Genomic DNA, 21,007 nt, shown 5'->3' on the forward strand with positions numbered 1-21,007 from the left:
TAAGCTGCTAATGCTTCCAGTGCTAAAATGAAGAGCATTGGGGACATGGGCATCCCTGTCTTGAAACTTTTATTTAGCTGCCACTGCTCTGAAATCACGTGATCCATTTTAACTCTTGCTATCGGCTCATTGTACAGTAGTCTTACCTATTCAATGTATTTGGGCCCGATAGCAAATTCCCTTAGCATCGCCAGTAGCCACGGCCATCGGACACAGTCAAATGCCTTTACTGCATCCAATGACACCACTGCCCCCTCTTGTGTATCCCTTTGGGCATTGTCTCCTATATGGTGTAATCTTCGCAAGTTATTAGTAATATTCCTATGAGGTAAATATCCCATCTGATCTGGGTGTATGAGTTTACCGATAACCGGCCTAAGCTTTTTTGCCATGACTGCATTAAGAATTTTCCCATCTTGGTTCAGCAGTGATAGTGGTCTGTATGAGCTGCATTCTGTTTCCGGCTTCTCCGGTTTAAGGAGCAGGATAAATAATAACTCTGAGACCCCGCTAATTTACCCTTATCCAATGCCTCGTTTAATAATGCTAGCAATGGAGGAAGTATTTCGGACCTATATTCCTTGTAAAAATGTCCCGGGGAGACCGTCCGCCCCTGGGACTTTGCTGGTTGGGTAGCTCTTTTTCTGGTTCTTCTGATGTGACAGGTCCTTTGAGGCTTTATTTATCTTCAGCATTTAATTTGGGAATCTAAATCTCAGTCAGCGCCTCTTGTATATTCATCTCTTCTACATCTGCAGCCTTGTAATATAATTGTTTGTGGAAGTCATAAAAGCATTAGTTAACTCCTTCTTGGGTATCGCATAGCTTCTCGTCCTTCCCCTACAGCGCTCTAATAGTCTGTCTTTTGGTCTTGCTCTTATATAGCCACTCTAATAATCTGCCTGGTTTGTCTCTTCAGCGTGTTGTTTATCAACGTTTTTCTTATAGCTTTTATTTCCTTCTCGCATTATGGTTTCTATCTTTTTCTCTGCCTCCTGTAGTTCCTGTGTTACAACCTCTTGCAAACCTTTTGACTCGGCGATGGCTCCTGCTCTAATCACCACTTTAAAGGCTTCCCACTGCGTGCCAGCCGAATCTACGCTACCAGTATTCTTCTCAAAATACTCCTTCGCCTCCATTCTTAAGTGCTCACAGAATCCTATGTCTTTCAGTGATTCAACCCTTAATCTCCAGGTGGGGATCCTAGCTCGGCCGGAAGGACTTGCCTTGTTCATCCAGCGGAGCATGATCTGACTGGACCCTGGCTTTATATTCCACCTGTGGGAATTCACCTATCATTTCTTTCCCAACAAACAAATAATCTAATCTCGTGTACAAGTTCTTCGGGGCCATGTAGTGCGAGCACCCTCGTTCCTGTGGGTACTTTTTCCTCCATACATCCACTAATTTGAGCATGTGTACCAGTGCGTTCAGAGCTTTGGCCGCCAGGGTTGGATGTGCGAACTTGCTATCTGATCTATCCACTTTCGGGTCTAGAGTGCAATTGAGAGCTCCGCCCCATATCACCGCCCCATCCCTGTATGGGATAATTGTAGGATACAGAGCTCTAAAAATAAGCTGCACTGTCCTGATTTGGGCATATGCGTTAATGACACATTTCTCTACTCTCGACCAACCCTCTAATAATCACCACCCTACCATCTCTTGTCTGTAAAAGTCTGGGGGAGCTTGAATGGGACTGACTGTGCAACTCAGATTAAAACCCCCATGGCATATGCCGAGTATGTTGAGCCATAAGTCACTCCACTCCATTTGCGTTCTATCTTGTTCTGTTTCTCTTTGGTGAGGTGGGTTTCTTGCAATAACAGTCAATTTTCTGCCTTCTCAAATATGTCATCATGCGGTTCCTTTTTATATAACTGCTGAAGCCTCTCACATTCCAGGTTGCTATTTTAAGACCCTCCATAATCTCTAGTCCCCATCCACCGGGTCTCGCCCTCTATTCTATACTTCCATCAGCGTCACTGTAGGCCAACTTCCTCCAACTACCCCAACTCCTTCCCCACCACCCGCCCCAATCGTTCCCAACGTTTGCCCGGCTCCAATACTGAATCTCAGGCATCCCTGCATCTTTCTTTTCCTGGCATGGTGCCAGTACTCGGAATGCAGCGGGAGGATACTAAACTACTGTTATCCTAACTAAACTATTCTAAGTGGGTTGATAGCGTGGTTCTTAGCGCAGCTACTAACTAGCCGCTACCATGCTTCCTGCCTCTAGCAACATTAATAAGCACCTCCTGTTTGCACAGCTGAATTGTCTCTATTGGAACATTATGCTTTAGCCCATATTTAAAACAGAGTACATTAAAGTCAAATAGCTGCTTCACTTATCACTTCTCTCTCCCTTCTGGTCATCCTTCTCCACTGGCATGTTGTGCAAGTCCATACATGCGTTCACATCTTCAGGAGTCTCGAAGAAGACTGCACAATCTTTATGCAGTACCTTCATCTTCAGTGGGTACAGCAACATGTATTTGAGATTGGCTGCACATAACCTCCTTTTTACAGCCCTGTAGCTCATCCTCTGTTTCTGCACCAAAAAAGTATAATCTGGATATGCTGTGATGGATGCTGACGCCCTGTGGATTGTTCCACCTTTCCGAAAGTGTTCCAGTATTTTCTCTCCCGATCTTTGTAATTTAATATCTTGGTGATTATTGGCCGGGGCGGTGGTCTCCTTATCAAGGCCCTGTGCGCTCTTTCCACTGTGACTGCCTGGGTCAGGGATCCCACCCCAATTTCCTGCAAAAGCATGTCTTCTACATAGTTGGTCGGGCTCGGTCCTTCCTCGCCTTCCGGAACTCCAATTATCCGCACGTTATTCGTTCGCACCCATCCCTCTGCTTCTTCCGACCTGTTTTCCAGATTCCTCACTTGTTGTTTCAGCTCAGCAACATCTTGTGATTGTTTTTGCAGCTGCTTGTGTTTGCCTTCACTTCATTCTCTAATGTCCTTGTGCGTTCCGATAATGCTCCGACATCTTGTCTTGGGAGGTTTATATCTATATTCATTTAATCAATTTTGGATTCCATCGTTGTTTTCAGTTATGCTATTGCTTCTAATATTTGCTGGTCCATGCATCCTGGTGGTTCACCTTCATGCGTAACGTGCGTCATAGATCTTGCGCCTTCTGCCATCTGTGTAGGTTTGGCCAATGCTTTTATAAATGGCTGCTTCCCTTTATTCTTATTTGTTTTTGTTGACGTTGCAGCGTCCACACGCCCTGCGGTGCGTCTATCTCTCCAGTTTCCACAGCGTGGTCCCTTGGAAACCTCCTAGCTGTAGATATTATTGCTCTAAGTTCAGCGGCCCCTCTGGTCTCAGTTTGGTCTGCCTGTGTGTTTCCACCTTCTAGATACAAGCACTCTTCACTCGTACCCCGTTGCTACCGGTAGGGTCAGCGACCGCCACATCAAGCAGTGGCTCCTCTTCCCACTGGTATGCCTCTTCTCATTCCGTGATGTCTCGTGTCCACCGTCTCTTGGCCTCTTACACTTGTGCCTTATTTAATGTGGTCATTCCCTGCACTGACTTATGGCTGTGCAGGTATTTGTGATCTCTTTGATGGTGCGTGCCTACAGGTGTGCGCCTCCCGAAGACTGTTTGGCAGAAGGTATCGTGTTGGTGGGCTTGGACTGTCAGCCACCGGGTACTTACACTCCCACGATGTCTCCCCAGTGGCAATGTGCCACTGCATCCATTGCTGTGTCCACCCATAGGCAGAGCCTAGTATTAGTCCACTACCGGTTCCCCCTGAGGATATGCGCATAAGCTGTTGTGCATGATGTCATGTACTTCCTCCTCTTGCGTGTTGGGCCTTTGTGCGTGTCACTTTTCCCCACAAACGTGTCTTCTCTTGTTGCTAGGTCTTGACAAGTGTCGATGAAATGTGGTACCTTCTTGAGAGCCCCTACTATCTTGGTCTCCTCTGATCTCCTAACTTGGCCTGCTTTCCTCCGTGATGGGTCCATTTTATGATACCACATACCAGTTATTGTAGCCGCATTTAAATTACCAGGCCTGTTGTCCTTCAGTCAGCTCTGGCCACTGTGTATCACATATAGAGCACTGCAGTATCTTCTCTGCAGTGACTCCAATAGCCTATGTCATTTGTACTCCCTGAGGCACAGTTCACTGTTTGCCTCTTACTGGGCTGTCTCCTGGTTCGTAACGTGCTGCCCTCTGGCGCCTGTGCATCTGTATGACTTTCTGAACTATTCCACACTTCCAGTTCTGCTCTGCATTGGCCAGCTTGCCCACGTTGTAGTATACTGCACTGTCCCAATGCACCACACGCTACGTTGTTTTTAAAAAAAAACCTTTATGGGTTTTTCAACTTCATACAAACATTCTTACCCACATTAGGGGGGATTAACTGTGCGCCGTCCGCCCTCCGACCCCCCCCCTCATCCTCCCCCTCCACTTCGCTCCATGTCTGATGCTTCCATGGGTCTGCCCTTCTCTCCTTGTCATTCTTTCGAGGTGTTAGATGGAGCGATTAGGCTGGTTACAAGTTCGTGCCCTGTGTTCTTTGGGTCCCTGATGGGGACAGAGGGGTCTCCTCGGCTTCGTTGATCAGGAATAATACTACTGGACCCCAGATGTCGGGTGGGCGTGCATGTAAGGGCAGTGATTTGACAAAGTCTGTCTCTACGTCTTGGCAGTAGAGGATGTCTTTGCGCCAGTTGGTTAGTGTAGGGGAGGGCCCTCGACCCCAAGACATGGCAACTCTCCTACGGGCGAGTGTTAGTAACAATCCTGCAAGCTTTCTTATTGACGGCGAGAGTAGTCTTGTCATCCCCAGCAGAGCCGCCGTCGGGATGGGTTGTATCTCCTCTCCCACGATTGCAGCCGTCGTCTCCAGTACTTGGTTCCAGAATAGGGTCAGCTTGGGGCAGTCCCATGCGAGGTGGACAAAGTCGGCCATGGGATTCCCACATCTTTCACACTTTGGAGATGCATCAGGGTGGTGTTGTTTTTCACCGGTGTGAAGTAGGTCTGGTGCAGATAGTTAAAATGAATCAGTTTGAAGCGTGAGTTGAGAGCTATTTTTTGTGTTTGTCTCAAGATAAATGTCCAATCTTCCTGTGGGATGGTTGTTTGCAGGGACTTATCCCATCTTGCTTTCGCGCGGGTATTGGTGTAGGGGTTGTGTCGGTGATGATGGCTTTGTAGATGTTCGATACTAGTCTGCCTTCCCTTTGTGCCTGGATCACTTTATGGAGAAGCTGCCAAGTCGGAGGTTGCCGTGGAAAGGTGGGAAAGAGTGTTTGGAGGGTACATCTGGTTCTGAAATAGATAAATTTGTCAAGGGCGGTGTCATCACCTCTCAGCTTTGCTTGCTGGGGAGTCTTGAAATTGCCTTCAGTGAACAGCTTGCCCAGAGTGTTTATGCGCAACTTCTCCATCCATTGGTGAAAAACCTTCTCTGACGTCAACAAAATTCCTGGTATGAATTTGACAGGAAGGAGAGGCGAGTATCGTGCTTGAACTTCATATTTTTGGGCAATTCTCTTCCAGATCTTGTATGTTGAGAGTACTATGTTCATGGTGGTATTGGGAACTGGATGCTGGCTGATGACTGCCCTTAGCAGATTGGGTGTCGCCAGGGCCCGCTCTATTTGTACGTGTGGTCTAATCATATGCGTGGAGTACCAAAAGCTGAGGAAATGTGCTTGTGCCGCCCAAAAGTATTTCTCCAGCTCTGGAAGGGCTAATCCTCCATTGGACACCTGGAGAGTCAGTGTTGAGTGTGCAACTTTGGCTGGTTTGCCCGCCCACAGCAGTTCGGGGACCTTGCTTTGCAGTCTCTTTAAAAAGGATTGTGGTAACAAAATAGGGATGTTGGTGATCACCATCTTTACTAGGGAGGCTCTACCCCACAAGGTCAGTGGCAGTGTCTTCCATCGCGTAACTTTTTCCTGCAAGTTTTTCACCACTTCCTCATAGTTGTCTCGAAATACGTCATGGTAGATTAACAACATCTGTATCCCCATGTAGCGGACTCGGGATCTTTCCCATGTGAACTGGAAGTCGTCGACAAATGACTTGGTAGCTGGAGTCAGCAGAAGTATGATGGATTTAATCTGATTAATTTTTAAACCGGATACTGCTCTGAATTTAATTACTTCCCTCATGACTGGGTTCAGGTTTTCAGTGGGGTCGCGTATGAACAATGCCACATCGTCTGCGTATAGGGATATGATCAGCTTGTGTGGGCCTATGTTGAGCCCCCTGAGGATTCGTTGTTCTCGCAGATTGGAGGCCAGGGGTTCCATTATCAATGCAAATATTAAGGCTGAGATCGGGCACCCCTGTCTGGTGTCACGTTGCAGCTCTGTGGGGGCCGACTTTGCTGCGCCCACGATGATGCTGGCCTGGGGGTTGGTGTACAATAGAGAAATCAGCTTGATAAAGCAGGCGCCTAGGCCCATCCTGGTGAGCACCGTGAAAAGAATCGGCCACTCCACCGAGTCAAATGCCTTTTCGGCGTCAAGCAATACTGCAACTGCCTGGTGGGAGGGATCCAGGGCTTCGATGATGCCAAATAGCCTTCTGATTCCGAAGGTTGTTTTGCGTCCGGGTATGAATCCAGTCTGGTCCGCGAGCACCAGAGCGGGCATTAGTGGCATCAACCTGTTTGTGAGCACCTTCGCCAAAATCTTGTTGTCAAGGTTGAGCAGGGAGATGGGACGGTAAAATGCACATTCCTCTGGCGGTTTGCCTGGTTTATGTAGGAGGACTATGTTGGCCTCGCAGGTGGACTGAGGGAGTGATCCTTTTTGCAGTGCCTCCTCGTATACTTTGGCGAGGAGGGGGGCGAGGGTATTTGCAAATGCCTTGTAAAATTCTCCCTTCAGGCCGTCTGGACCAGGGGCTTTGGAGTGTGGGAGAGTTTTGATGGCCTCGATGATCTCTGGCGTGATGTGTTCATTGAGGGGTTCACGTAACTGCCCCTCTACCCAGCAGTTCCGTTTTTTCCAAGTATTCTTGTAGCGTGTCAGAGTTTGCGTTGTGTTTTGAACTATATAGTTCCTGGTAGAAGGTTCTGAATTCCTCTGCAAGTCCCTCGTCGGTGTGTATCAACACGCCTTGTTTGGAACGTACTCCTTCGATTGATGTTAGTTTTCTGTCTGCTTTTATCAAATTTGCGAGGAGGGCTCCAGGCTTTTGGCCTTCGCTGTACTGGCTGACTTGCCCGCTGCGGTTCAGGAACTTTATTTCACGTTCTGCTGCAGCTCTGAACTTCTGCAGTTTCTCTTTTAGGGCGGATTGTGAACCTGGGTCATTCGTGTTTGCGCATCTAAGCTCAAGCTGTTTTAGTTGCTCTTTGCTGGCAGTCAATTCCCGCCTGATGAGTTTAAGGATGCCATTTTCTTTAGCAAGGCAGACTCTTCTGGTGAAACACTTTAATGTTTCCCATAATGTGTTTGTCGTGGACACTGTGCCTATGTTGGTGTCTAGGAATCCAGAGATCTCCTCCCTTATTTCGGATGCGAATACTTGGTCCTGCATGGAGCCTGCTTTAAAGCGCCAGCGCTGTAGAGGGGGTTTGTAGCTGGATGGGCTGCAGATAAGGGTTACTGGGGAGTGGTCGGAGAACGTTTTCAGTAGGATTTGGCAGGGACCACATATCATCGGGCTTTTCGCTGAGATAAATAGGTAGTCCATCCTGGAGCTCGTGTTGTGCACTGCAGAGTGGAAGGTATAGCCTCGTTGATCCCCATTTTTGACTCTACATGCATCTATGAGGTCAAAGGCTCTACAGATTTCCCGTATTTGGAGGCTGGCTTTGGCGACGGGTTGTGGCGTGGTCCGCAATCTCTCTCACTGGGTCTAGGGCTGTGTTCATGTCGCCTCCCCAGACTATTGTTGCCGGATCTTGGGCGGAAAGGTGAGTCAGCACCCAGTCAAAGTTATTAGCTCCATCCACATTGGGCCCATAGGAGTTGAAGATGATTTTCTGGCCCGCCACGATACCGCACACCAGAAGCGGCCTGCCCTCTGAGTCTTTCTCTGTGTGTACTAGCCGGAAGTTAATTCTCCTGTTAATTAGGATGGCAACCCCTCTGGAGTAAGATGAGTATGAGGAGAAGTACCTATAGCAGCCCCAGTTCCGAGCCCAGAGGTGTTCTTTCCCAGGGAGTAGATGTGTTTCTTGGATCATGGCCATGTCGATCTCATGCCTTTTCAAGTATTGTAGAATCCTCCTGGTTTTATAAGGGAGGTTGCCTCCTCTAATATTCCATGTTGCAACTTTGAATTGCGTGTTTGATTTGTATGTTTAGTTTGATTTTGTTTGCACTATTCGAAGGGGTCGTAGCATGTCTTGACCCAGACCGTTGGCCGACATCTGGAGGGTTCTTTGGTGTTTGGCGGAGGAGAAGTAGTGGTGGATTGTAGGGTTGATGGGGGGGGGGGGGGGGGTTGTTGAACTAGTGGCGCATGTCCCTCCCTTTTTTCCTGATTCCTTCCTTTCACGGGCAACCCCCAACTCGCCTGTATGTGAACTTGAACAGGCAGCGGTTCCTGGCGTGGCCCGGCTGTCGCCTTATGTCCCACCCATTAACCAAAAAAAAACTGTTGAACAAACAGGTTCTGTGCTAGGGGCACCTGGGGCTTCCCAAGTATCCCAGCCCCGTGGTATTACATGTTGTGTTTGACCGATGTGTTTCTCACCTCTGGCTTCCTTCGATTATGGTGGGTTCCTGTGGTTTCTCTCTCTCTGTGATCGTGCCTGGTTGGGATTCAGATCTGGGCAGCCTGCCCGGTCTAGGAAAGCGTTTGTTTCCTCTGGCGACTGGAAAAAATGGACCTTCACGCCGTGTTGCACTCTAAGCCTTGCCGGGAAAAGCATTGAGTAGACTATTTGGTTGTCTGTGAGCCTTTGTCTGATATTGGCGAAGGATCTTCTCTGCGTTTGGACCGCGGGGGAGAAGTCTGGGTAGAAGTGGGTTTTGTCAACTTTGTGGAGGAGATCACCTTTCTCCCTGGCCAGTCGGAGGATAGTGTCACGGTGCCCATAGTTAAGTATTTTTCGATTATTGGTCTGGGCGATGCGCCTGGGGCAGGTATGGAGGTTGGAATTCTGTGCGCCCTCTCTACAATGACAAGTGAGATAGAGCTTCCTGGCTGAAGAGGGATGTGCAGAGCGACTCCACATAGTCTTCCATTTTCATCTGTGACTGGTGCTCTCTCACTCCGAGGATTCTTATATTATTTCTTCTCGAGCGGCCCTCTAAATCCTTGCACCTAGCATTGGTGGCTTTCATTAGGGCTTCCAGTTGGGACACTCCACTCAATAGGGTTGTTGTGCCATCGTCCAGGTTGGACACCCGCTGCTAGACTTCGTTTAAATGTTCTCTGTGTGTGTGCCCATTCGATGTTGTAGGAGGGCCACCTTAGACGAGAGGCCATCCATTTTATAACTGCCTATGCCCACTTTCTGATTTAGCAGAATCCTTGATTTCAGACGGGCTGTTCTCTGTTTCCATTTGGTGGGAACACCCAGATGTGGGCTCCAGATCTTTCTGCTGCGTAGGGGCTTTCGGAGTTGCGCCGCTTTCGAAATGTAGCTTTCTTTGCGATTTGTCTGATTTTCCCATTGCGTCTATGGATTTGGTGGTGACCCTGGGTTACAATCTATATATTCCTGTGGTTTGGACGCTTCGCCGGATTCCCAATGAGGTGGGGCAGCTTGTGCCAATCTGTGGGAGCTGGTGGGGGGATTGTGAGCTGGAGCGGCCTCCTTGTGGAGTGCAGTGTTCGACCTGAACACGTTTATTTAAGCCCTCACTATGTCTCTTTCTCTGCTTTCTAGGCAAGGGGGTGAGGCTGGTTCTAGCAAGGTTGAAGGTTGTTCCCCTCACCCTCCCCCATGGAGGGGGGTGTCCCCACGAGGGTATGTCTTGGCTGCCCGTCGACAGTGTCGAGTCTCTAAAGGCTCGCTGTGTTGTATGGAGTGGCTGGAGCACCTGGCAGTTAGGGCCTGGGAGGTGTGCTAATGGTTAGCGCCTCGCATGTTGATATCCTCCTCCGTGGATATGGGGCTCGGGTGGACCCCGCGGGGAACGGGCGTCTCCCCCCCCCCAACCCCCCGCCAAGGGCAGTAGTCTTGACCTGCTATGTCTTTTACCCCCCCTTGGAATGGTGTGGGTGGGGTGGAGACCGCTGCGCTACGTTTGTCCTGGTATCCCACTTTTGATGGTCTATGCGCTGGGGGGAGAGGGGAGACCCAGCGTGTATATATTGTATTAAGAACCACGCTCCCCCCTCCTTCCCTGTGCCTTATTCCGCCGACACGCTGCGGGGCACCTCTCTCCAGTCGCCGTCGGCTCTCACTGAGTTCTCCTCAATCCTGTGTGTCCCAGAGCGGCGCGGTAGTGTCCAGGGCTCCGGGACCTAGCAGCGGCCTCAAATCTCGTGCTCTGGGTGCCGGCGAGCAAAAGTCTGAGGCTCCGTTGGCGCGGAGCGAGGGGGGGGGACAGCTCGCCACTCCTCGCTTTCCCCCGCAGCGCGAAGTGTGTATTATTGTTTGGGTGCATATGGTAGGCACCCCCCTCCGGATCTGCGTTGCGGTTGCGCATGAAGTGGGGCGTGGGGTTTCCACACGGCCACCGGCTGCTGCAGTGTTTCTTCGGCGCTCCACTCCGCCGCAGCCTCTGCGACCCGGTGCGGCCGCGTGCGCTGTGGGGGCTGCCTTGTGTGGCCTGGCGGCTCGCGGGGCTCTCCTGGATTTCCCTGCCTCGAGGCCAGCAGGGTCGTTTGGGGGCACAGGTGGGCCGATTCTTCCCCAGTTTTCGCAGGATGGTAGCAGAACGAGTGGGAAGCCAGAAGCAAGGCAGGTTAGGACGCTGTTTCACCAGGCACGGCAGGATTAATTAAGGGGCTGTGTGGGAGCTCAGATCAAGGTGGCCATCTTAGTTGGCCCTCTAGCGCCCTCTTACGCTACGTTGTTTTATTGTATGTCAGTTTCACTTTCTTCACACTATTAAGCCCACGCTCTGGCATTCACTCTTGCTATTGTATCCTAGCGTCCACTGATAGTAGCAAATATTACACCTTTGGGATTCAGTCCCGATACGATGCCGCGGGCAGTGTCTTTCTCCTGCTACGTCTGGGAGATGCTTGAAACCCGCCTCTCCCATTTCTGTTCCTCGGCTCCATCACCGTTATTGGGTTGTTGGGGCCGCGCTATCACCTCTGTGTTATTTTCCACCCAGATGCTTCCGCAGGGCGGCAAGCCCAGCCCTCACTGTTGCAGCATTATGCGGTGCTGATGGTGTCATGTACACCCCTCCGACAACCAAGTGTGTCCCCCGGGCTGCTGCCTGCATCGGCGCACCATAGTCCTCAGTCCTCAACAGACAGGCTCACGCTCTCATATCTGCAGGTTCTCCTTCTGCGGCTCCATGCACGCGGCCGCAATCTTGTTCGTTTACTTTCCACTCCACTATAGACTAACAGGACCCGCTTATGTATTTGTTCAAGCAGTTCCTCTCACTGAGATGCAGTGAACCTCCAGCCCGTCCCTTTGTTCTTACCAGGCGCCATTTTCTTTCCACTGCAGGTGGGGCTCATCAGAACTTCTACTTCCCGGTGTATGTTCTTAGTACTGCTAATCATTCCAAAATTCTGCCTGTGGCATGCACCCACTGTTCATACGTCCGTGGATGTGAGTTGGCTATGCGCATCTGTTTTAAAGCACATTTTCTTCCCAGGATCAATGAAGGATCAGCACGAGCACTCGGGAGACACGCTCTATCCCACAGCCATGTAGGCATGCCCCCTCCCCTCGATCTATCTTCTGCTTTTGACATGGTGAACCATGCCATCCTGCTCAATCGCCTCTGTGACAACCTTTGTATTACTGATCAGGCTGTGGCCTTGTTGACAGTCTTTCTCACCGACCGACCCTTTCGGGTCCAACTGGGGTCTTTCCTCTCTTCTATCTCTCTCTGTACTTGTGTTCCCCAGGGGTCTAACCTCTCTCCATGGCTCTTCAACCACTACCTGGCACCTCTTGCCCACCGCAACACTACTTTCTGCTCCATTTTTCAATGTTATGAGGATGACAGTGGCTCTCTTTCAGGCTCCCCTCAGCCACCTCTGCTTCTCTCATACCAGACTGACTGGCTGTGATTCAGGAATGGTGTGAGGCCAATGATCTCTGCCTTAATGCCAGTAAGACTGAGATCCTCCTCATTGGGACACCCGCTCCCACTGTTCCTCTCTCTCTGCCTACTCTGGGCCCTTTTCCTGCTCCTTCCTGTGAGGCTAAGAACTTTGGTATCATCTTTCACTCCACCCTCTCCTTCGCTCCTCACATCTCTAAAAAGTCAGACTATCAGCTGCACTTGCCACCAAGTTAGTCTTTCTTTTCTCACTTCCCCCCAGAAGGTTACTGTCTCCAGAGCAGGTCCTCTCTAGGCTGGACTATTGTAACAGCCTCTTTCTAAATCTTCCTGCCTCTACTCTTCAACCTTTACAACTTATCCAGAACAGGACTGCAAGACTTGTCCTTGGCCTAAAGCCCAGGCCTCATATCTCTTCAGCGCTAAACTCTTTTCACTGGGTCCCTGTGGCTGCAAGAATCCAGTTCAAGGCCCTCTGCATCGTCCACAAGGCTTTCTGGGGCCTGGGACTGCGGCCTCCAAGTTTCTCTTCCAAAACATCTTCCTTCTCAAGGTCTCTGCTCATCCAACTCCGAGGGTTTGAAGCTTCCCCAAGCAGAGAAATGGTGGCAGATCCATCTCTTCGGCTGAGGCCTCCCTCTGGAACATCCTCCCCGCCTTGCAAACTTGAGCAGAACCACCTCTGGTTCCGGAAGCAACTCCAGACCTTCCTTTTTGCTTTCTCTCTTCCTCTCCCCTGCTGATACACCCGACAGCTCCACGTACTGGTCACCCTCTGAAATCAGGTCTGTGTCCAGTTGCACATATTGAGTGCACCCTATCCTACCATACTATCGACTGACCTGGACTACTGTCCCCATGGGCGTTCAACCCACAAGCGCTTTGAGATCATATGAATGATATATTGAGCACTATTTACATTTTATTGGTTTATTTTTATTTTTTTATTTGTAATGTGACGAAAGCTCGCAAGCATTGGGGCGCAACATGAATACACTAGAGAGGAACAAACCAAACTCAAAACATAAATGCCAAATAACAATAACACAAAGCCTAGTAAGTTTGTTATTTTGTCCTCCCTTTGTTTCCCCCTCCTTGCCTTGTCGCACCTAGAAACACCTGTGTACAGGTGCATTATAAGTGCCACATCATATCATCAATGACTTGTCCTGCGTCGCTTGTTGTCACTACAGCTGGAAAGAGGGCTTACCTGCCTATGCCAGCCACAGAGTATCCTCCGGAAAAGGCGAGTAGGGGAATATCTTCCTTTGGGCGCAAAGCAACAACCTCAGTGGCATACAGTGTCAGGATTGCTAATGCCAACACTGATGACCAGATATAATTGGGCACAGTGAGAAGATATGGAGGCGCTGGATAGAAATAGTCCCACAGAGTTCCAGGGAGCCTTCTGTAAAATCTTCAGGAATAGGAAAAGACTTTAAATGCCATAAAAAAAAACATGCACTAGACACAGCAGGATGTTGCGTCGCGGCCAGGGGGGACTATTCTAGAACATCACGCATGGCCGAGGGGTTCAGATTTTAAAACACATGCTGGCAATTGTATTAGACAAACCTATAGAGTATGCTTCCATATTTAGCAAGGCAGTAGTTGAAACCCTAGAAAAGGCAAAAAAGGATCATGATACCCTCACAATTCTGGGACAGATGTCAGGCAGGTCTTTTCAACTTGGGGGTGCTCCGGCTAACTGTCATTCCTTTTGGCCCAATACATATTTCAAACCAGTAACCCAGCTCCAACAGACCCAAGGCCATAGCTGGCATTCAACAGCAGCACACATTACTCACCCCCCGCTAGACCACAGTGTAGAGGACAGCACAGGGGAAGAGGGCAAACCTCCAGAGTACTGGTGTTCTCCGCTAAACAAAGACTCCGATTCATGTTTCCTCCCATGTCACTCCTGTAGGGGTGTGCATTACATGGTACCTCCATGAATGCGAGGGGATAACAGACCAGTGGTTGCTAGACATGGTCGCAAAAGGATATTCAATAGGGTTGCTAAAAACACCATGCAACCTAGCTCTTACAAAATCAAATCGTAACCTTTCTATTAAAGAGCCCCACTGAGCAAACCCAAGGAATACCCTCTCCGCTTAGAACTCAAAAAAGACAAAGCAAAAAGGCAACTGTTGAATCTGAGACCAGCTAACAAATATGTAAAAAAACCCACATTTGAGAATCACCACACCACACGATGGGTCATTCACCTTCTTAGAAATGAAGTATGACCACTCAAAACACAGATCGAGCCTTCCTTTTGACACTTCAGTCGAATCCCCCAACTACGGATGTTTCAATCAGAGGATATCCTGAGAGTATCATTATTTACGGAAAACAACTACCGTGCCGTGTGCTACTTGTCCTCTGAGGCAGCCAAGAAATATCTATGGTTTAACAGGGAAGGCATCAAGGAAGAAGGCCTTGCCCTAAACTCAATAGAAAATGAACAGGAAGCAATGAAATTCATTCAATATAAATCTCCACAGGCCTTTACTCTCGACTTACAACCTATCCTGCGATCCAAAACAGATGAGACTGGAAATGAAGCTATTAATGAACTTCTACTCAAAGCAGGCATCTCACATGACCTTCCGTGGCTTGCTCCAATGCTTAATTCCTTTTTCAAATCTAAGGATCTATCTTCTACATCGTAGCTCCCCTTAAAAACGTACTTATCTTTTCAATCTTGGAACTCGTGTGGATATCTTAACCTTATGAAATGGCATTCAATGCTGGACTACCTTAATCGTCCATCAATAATAATGATTCAAGAAACTATGAAAACCACTGCCTTTTCCTTACCTGATTACACAACGCATTGCATCCCTGCCACACGTACTTCCGTTGGTCGCCCCTCCGGTGGTATCTTGATAACAGTAGATAACTCCTTAATGTTCAACTCAAATTGTTTGGAAGGCTAACAATCTGCTTGCGGTACTGTTAGAGACAAACATCCAAGAGTGTCCCCGCTTAATTATTATCACAATTTATTGGAATCCAGTGCATACTTCCATTGAAGAGATGATTGAAATAGTGAAGACTGCTTGGAATTTGTAACTCATGAATATCAACATATTGAAATAATACTAGGTGGAGACTTTAATTGCGACTGTAGGACTAATGATGAGCTCAATAGCTCTACAAGTAACTCATTATCGAAACGTAGAGGCACAACATGGAGGACCTTTTTAAAAGATTGGGATCTAGATATTATCCCACCCGACCAAAAATTAAATTGGACCACATGGTCAAGAGATGCCAAATCTTCAACGATTGACTTTATATTTGTCAGTCACAACTTACTTATAATATCACTACCTCTAAAAATCATTAAGATGCCATTTGGAGATCACGCACAGCTATTGGGTAACCTAAAATCCAACTTCTCCATCACAGCTATCGATCCTTCTACTACGCTGTGCGAAATGGATCGTCCGCAAACTTCTTTTAGATGGACCCAAGCCTTACACAAACAATTCATACAATATGTAAAGTTGGCTATTGCCAACCGCCACACCATCGAAGGAACCTCTGTGAGTGCCATCGAGCAACATTATGCTGAAATAATCCATGCGGCCTTACTACACTTTCACCCAAAAAAAAGTACTGCCACCAAAAATCGGCATCTATTTGACCCTCTCTGCAAGTCACAGAAGCAGGAAAAAAAAAGGCCCTAAGAGCTTTGAAAAAAAGCAATGCACTCTCCCGTGAAATGTATTTAACACAGCGAAATCGGATTGTGGCCTCATAGAAACAAAATCTAAAACATATAAGGATTCTAAGAAACAATGAACTTAATTGTAATCTGATTAGAGCTATAACAGCTCATGATATGCGAACAATTTGGAGAACAATTAAAAACAATAATGATCAAGTGTCGCTGTCAACACCCAATGCCATATCAGAATCCACTTGGCATTCCTATATCACGAATACGTTTCGGCTGCCAGATCAATTTGTGAATACTTCCGCCACTCTGCTAATATATAAAGATCTTCCACGCTTAAACTGGACCATCGCCGATATCAAGTGGGCTATATCCAAACTTAACTATTCCCTATCGGCTGGTCCTGATGGCTTCCCTCCATGCCTGTACAAAACAGATCCGGATCCTCTGGGCAACGATTATAAACACCAAATTCCAAGCCATTCTCAACTCAGGAGTCATTCCTGCTTCATGGCTATCGGCTGACATTATACCGATATTCAAAAAGGGAGACACTGCTTTGCCACAGAATTACCGGCCTATTGCCCTAATATATACTGTAGCGAAACTATTTGCAATTCTTCTACTTTACGATCTTGAAAAACATATCGAAAAGCACGAACTTTACTCCAAATACCAAACTGGGTTCAGGAAAGGAATCAGCACGTGTCTCAACGCCATGATAATGGCATCTACCATCGCAGAAGCAAAAAAAAAAATCATCAAATCCTGTCTATATTGCGCTCATCGATATGTCTTCAGCCTTTGACGCTGTGATACGGAACCTACTGTGGGTAAAACTAACTGAAATGGGAATTCCTCCAGTGCTAATTTATTGGTTCACAGCCCTCCACACCAATACGTCTTATAAAATCAAGCTTACCTCGGAAGGGCGCACAACCAAACCTATCACCACAGAAATAGGCCTAAAGCAAGGTTGCAACTTAGCCGCTACTTTTTTCAATCTATAACTTGCAGATCTCGACAAAGAATGGGATGTAAAAAATATGTTTTCTGTAAAAGTTGTCCTTATTCGTCTAAAATGGCTCGCCTTTGCTGATGACATCATAATATTCGATCCGACTCTGGCAGGATTTCAATTCAAACTACAGTTATTCGAAGAATTTGCAAAAGCACACAACCTAACGCCTAATCCTGCTAAAACAGCAGTAATGAAATTTGATGTTCAGAAGCGAACTGGAAAATTCCAATGGCATATGATGCGAACTACCATTCCCTCTATTGTACAAACGATCTACCTAGGGTATTATCTATCAGAGAAGAATTCCATCAAACTGTGGACTGACCTTATTAACAATAAAATCAGACCACTTATATCGCAGTTAAAAATAATATATGCGAAATATTGCAAGTTCTCGCTAACTCCTCTCATTGAGTTCTTTACTTTGAAAGTTGAAAGCGTTATTCTTTACTTGCTCGATATATGTCTGGGTGAAATGGGAATGATACTGGACCAATTGCAAGGAACATCTCTGAAACGAGCTATGTCCCTTCCAATGTCACTACCCAATGCAGTTCTAAGGCATGAGCTGGGCCTAGTAGCGCTATCCACTCGTTGGAAATGGCGACTCTTAACAAACTTTGCCAAAATAAGCTATCCTACGACAAATTCTCTATATGTGGATATGAAGCAAACAATTGAGCTAATGCCTACAACCTCAATGGTCCAATACTTGAAGAGTACACGTCATCCTCAATGAAATCAATATCACAGTGGATGACGTTTACACTAGACCTGCATACGCTAAGAAAAAGCTGTTCGAATTTGATTGGTGCATAACCATCAATCAAATAGGAACATACAAACTTTATAAAGAATATCACCTATTCACACGAAAACGTATACCGAGATACGATCATATTGTGTTATTTCCTTGTAACTGTACCCGCAAGACTTTTCTATGGTTCAAATTCAATCTGCTACATACCAAGAAAAGAATCTCAAACTGGGCTGGTTACAAGATGAATGTTGCAAATAAGCATTGCAGATTTCCCATGTGTACTGAAACTACTGAAACACTAAAGCATTTGGTTTTATATTGTCCTCATTTTAAACGTCAGAGAACTGTTTTACTGATGAAATTTGTAAACATTAATTACACTGATTGTTTAGTATTTCTCTGGGCCAGAATGATGCAGGACAATTTTAAACCTCTCATATACGCCCTAACAAGTCTATGTAAATCGATAGAAAAAGAATTAGACAATTATGCTAACATCATTGATTGAGAAGTCAAATAGGCTAATTCATCAATTCAGGTAAAGTGATATACCATCGATATTACATCTCAAACCTGTGTATGTTTGTGTCTATATTTTTTCTATTGTATGAAGATTTTAAACTTAGGCGTTAATCAATTTGCAATGCCTATTTTATACTCCGATTTTTACTTAAACATTTCTATTTTGTAAAGATTTTGTTACTTTGTAATAGAATCATACACAAATAAAAAAACAAAAAAAAAACAGATGTATACTTTGATATTTCAGTGTTCCCCACTCATAGAACATTCCTAAGATTCAAGACCGGAAAATGTCATTACCAGTCCAATGTGTTACCTTATGGAATGTATTTATTAATTGTTTGGTGCTTCTACAGCAAGTAGAATAATGTTTCAAAGCACCCACACGACGAGCGGAGGTAACAAGGAAGTGAAATACAATACAAAACACAATATTTCATAAGAACAGTGTGGGAAGCGGATGAAAGAACAAACCTACTATGCCTTGTGAGTATTCAGAACGTGCAAGTGCATCAAGGAAGAGGGGGTAAGTGCTGGGAAGTCCGAGCTCATGGGTGAGCCACAGATGAAGTGCTAGGGTTGTTGAGTGCTGCACGGCCATGAGCCACGTTGGGATTAAGCGCAAACCTCCAGGGCGGAGCGAGTGCCAAGGGAAATGCTGAGGGTAAACAGGAGCTGGGCAGATTGGGAGTGGGAGGTCTGGAGCCCCCATAACGCATAAGGGAAGGAGGTAAAGAGGAAAGTCTTGAGGAGCTTCCAGAATTTAGGAAAGTCCTGCTCAAGGTGCAGAGTCAGGTGGAGGCTTTTCCATAGGAGGGAGCCAGATGAGGAAAGCGATCAACCACCTACTCTCTGTTTAGGAAAATGCTTTACACACAAAGTTTTGGTTCCAGAGGAATGTAGTGGTCTAGAGGTAGAGTATTTAGTACGACAAAGTTGAAGATAAGTGTGGTCCCTGGGCCCAGACAACCTTGTGGATGATGCAGAGGGATTTGAATTCAATCTGTGCAGCACCCGGGTGCCAGTGAAGACTTTTTAGGGCAGGAGAGATGCAGTCCCTGGGCTTAAGACCAAGGATAGGTCTAGCTGCCCTATTCTGGATTAGCTGGAGGGGTCACAGAGTGGAAGATGGTAGATTCAGGAGGAGGCTATTGCTATATTCAAGGCTAGAGCGAGCAAGGGCTTGGGTAGCATTGAGCCTCTGGGGGAAAGTGAGAAAGGGGGAAATCCTTTGGGAAGAAAGAGCTGAAAGTGGGACTTCTTGGTAATGTCCAGAGTGTGAGGGAGGAAGGAGAGAGAGAGACAGAGAGAAGGAGAAAGGAGTCAAAGATGACTCGGGTGTCTGGCTTCAGAGGAAGGAGCAGGGGGAGAGCCCAACGAGGATGGCCAAAGTGAAGGGAAGAAGGAGAGAGCAAGGGTCCCGATGGAAAGGATCTCAGTTTTACAGGCGTTGAGGCAGAGATCATTGGAGGTGCACCAAGACTGGATGGCAGAAAGGCAGTCTGGGATGATGGAGGGTGCAAGATAATAAGCATGAAGTTTGAAGAAGAGCTGTGTCGTCTGCGTAACACGAAGATGGAGGAGAAGGTGGAGATGAGACGTGCAAGCAGCGCTAGGTAGATTTTAAAAGAGCCAAGGGTGGAGGATAAAGCCCTGGGGAACACCACAAGTGGATAAGGAAGTAGGAGAGAAGGTGCCCCAGATGATTTGGGAAGAACGGTTAGTGAGGAAGGATGTAACTAGTCCAGTGTCCTCATTCCAAGGTACCAAGGGTATTGCAGAGCCTTTGCATGAGGATGGAATGGTTGACTGTATCAAAGGCTGAGGAGAGATCTTGAAGGATGAGGACAGCTGGGGAGTTGGAGTCCTCATGGGTGTTCAGAAGAACAGTTTCTGTGCCTCTGGATGCTCGGAATCCAGATTGTTAGACCACCAACAAGTTTGGTGTGTGAGTTGGGTTGGGGCAAGGCCAGCTTCTCCAGCAGCTTCCCCAGGACGGGGGTGATGGATATAGGGCAGTAGTTGGCAGGGCAGGTAGGGTGTTCTGAAGGCTATTTCAGGAGTGGGCACACAAGGGAGTGATCAAGGGAGGAGGGGAAAGCTCCAGTGATAAAGTAGTGATTGCAGAAATCAGTGAGTGTGGGGGCAAAAGAGCCAATGTTATCCTTGATGGTCTTGAATGAGCATGGGCAAACCTGTTTAGAAGAGACCTTCATGGAGCGGACAACTCTGGTAACTTCTACAGATGTGACAGGGGGAGGAGGTGAAGGGCCAACGGAGGGAGGAGGGTTTGGGGTCGGTTGGGAGGCTGGGTAGCATGGGTGTTGAGGATGTCCTGGGTTTTGGTGGCGAAGTGTGTGGTGAGTGCATTGCAGAGGGTCTAAGAAGAGAATGAGACTGCAGAAGGTTTGGCTAGTTCCCTGCAGATATTGAAGAGTTCATCTGTGGTGTTCGATACAGAGGCAACCTGAGCCTGTATGTGGGCTCTTTTCTTGGCACTGATGGAGAGTCTGTATTGCCTTTGGAGCAGGCAACAGGCCAGTTTGTCAGAGGATGAGCCTGAGTCGTACCAGGTGTTAGGGTTAGAGGCAGGTTTCGTGCAGAGCCTTGTGACTGGGGCAGGAATGTCAAGAGTATTGGTGTTGGACAGGTGGAGGTAGCTGAGAGCAGAGTCAGAGGTTTAGTCAGAGAGAGGGGGGATGAAAGTGGAAGCGAAGGCACTTGCTTCATCTGGCAGATGTTAGTGAATGAGGTTGACAGGACTTTTGGGGGGGCCGTCAGAAGGCCAAAGGGATCTAACTGGGAGGAGAGGAGAGAGTGGTCTGACCAGGAGAGATGGGTGACTAGAGCGGGGCAGAGCG

The sequence above is a fragment of the Ambystoma mexicanum genome, chromosome 13 (genome assembly GCF_040938575.1).
Source record: "Ambystoma mexicanum isolate Mex_15411 chromosome 13, UKY_AmexF1_1, whole genome shotgun sequence".
NCBI classification, from domain to species: Eukaryota; Metazoa; Chordata; class Amphibia; order Caudata; family Ambystomatidae; genus Ambystoma; species Ambystoma mexicanum.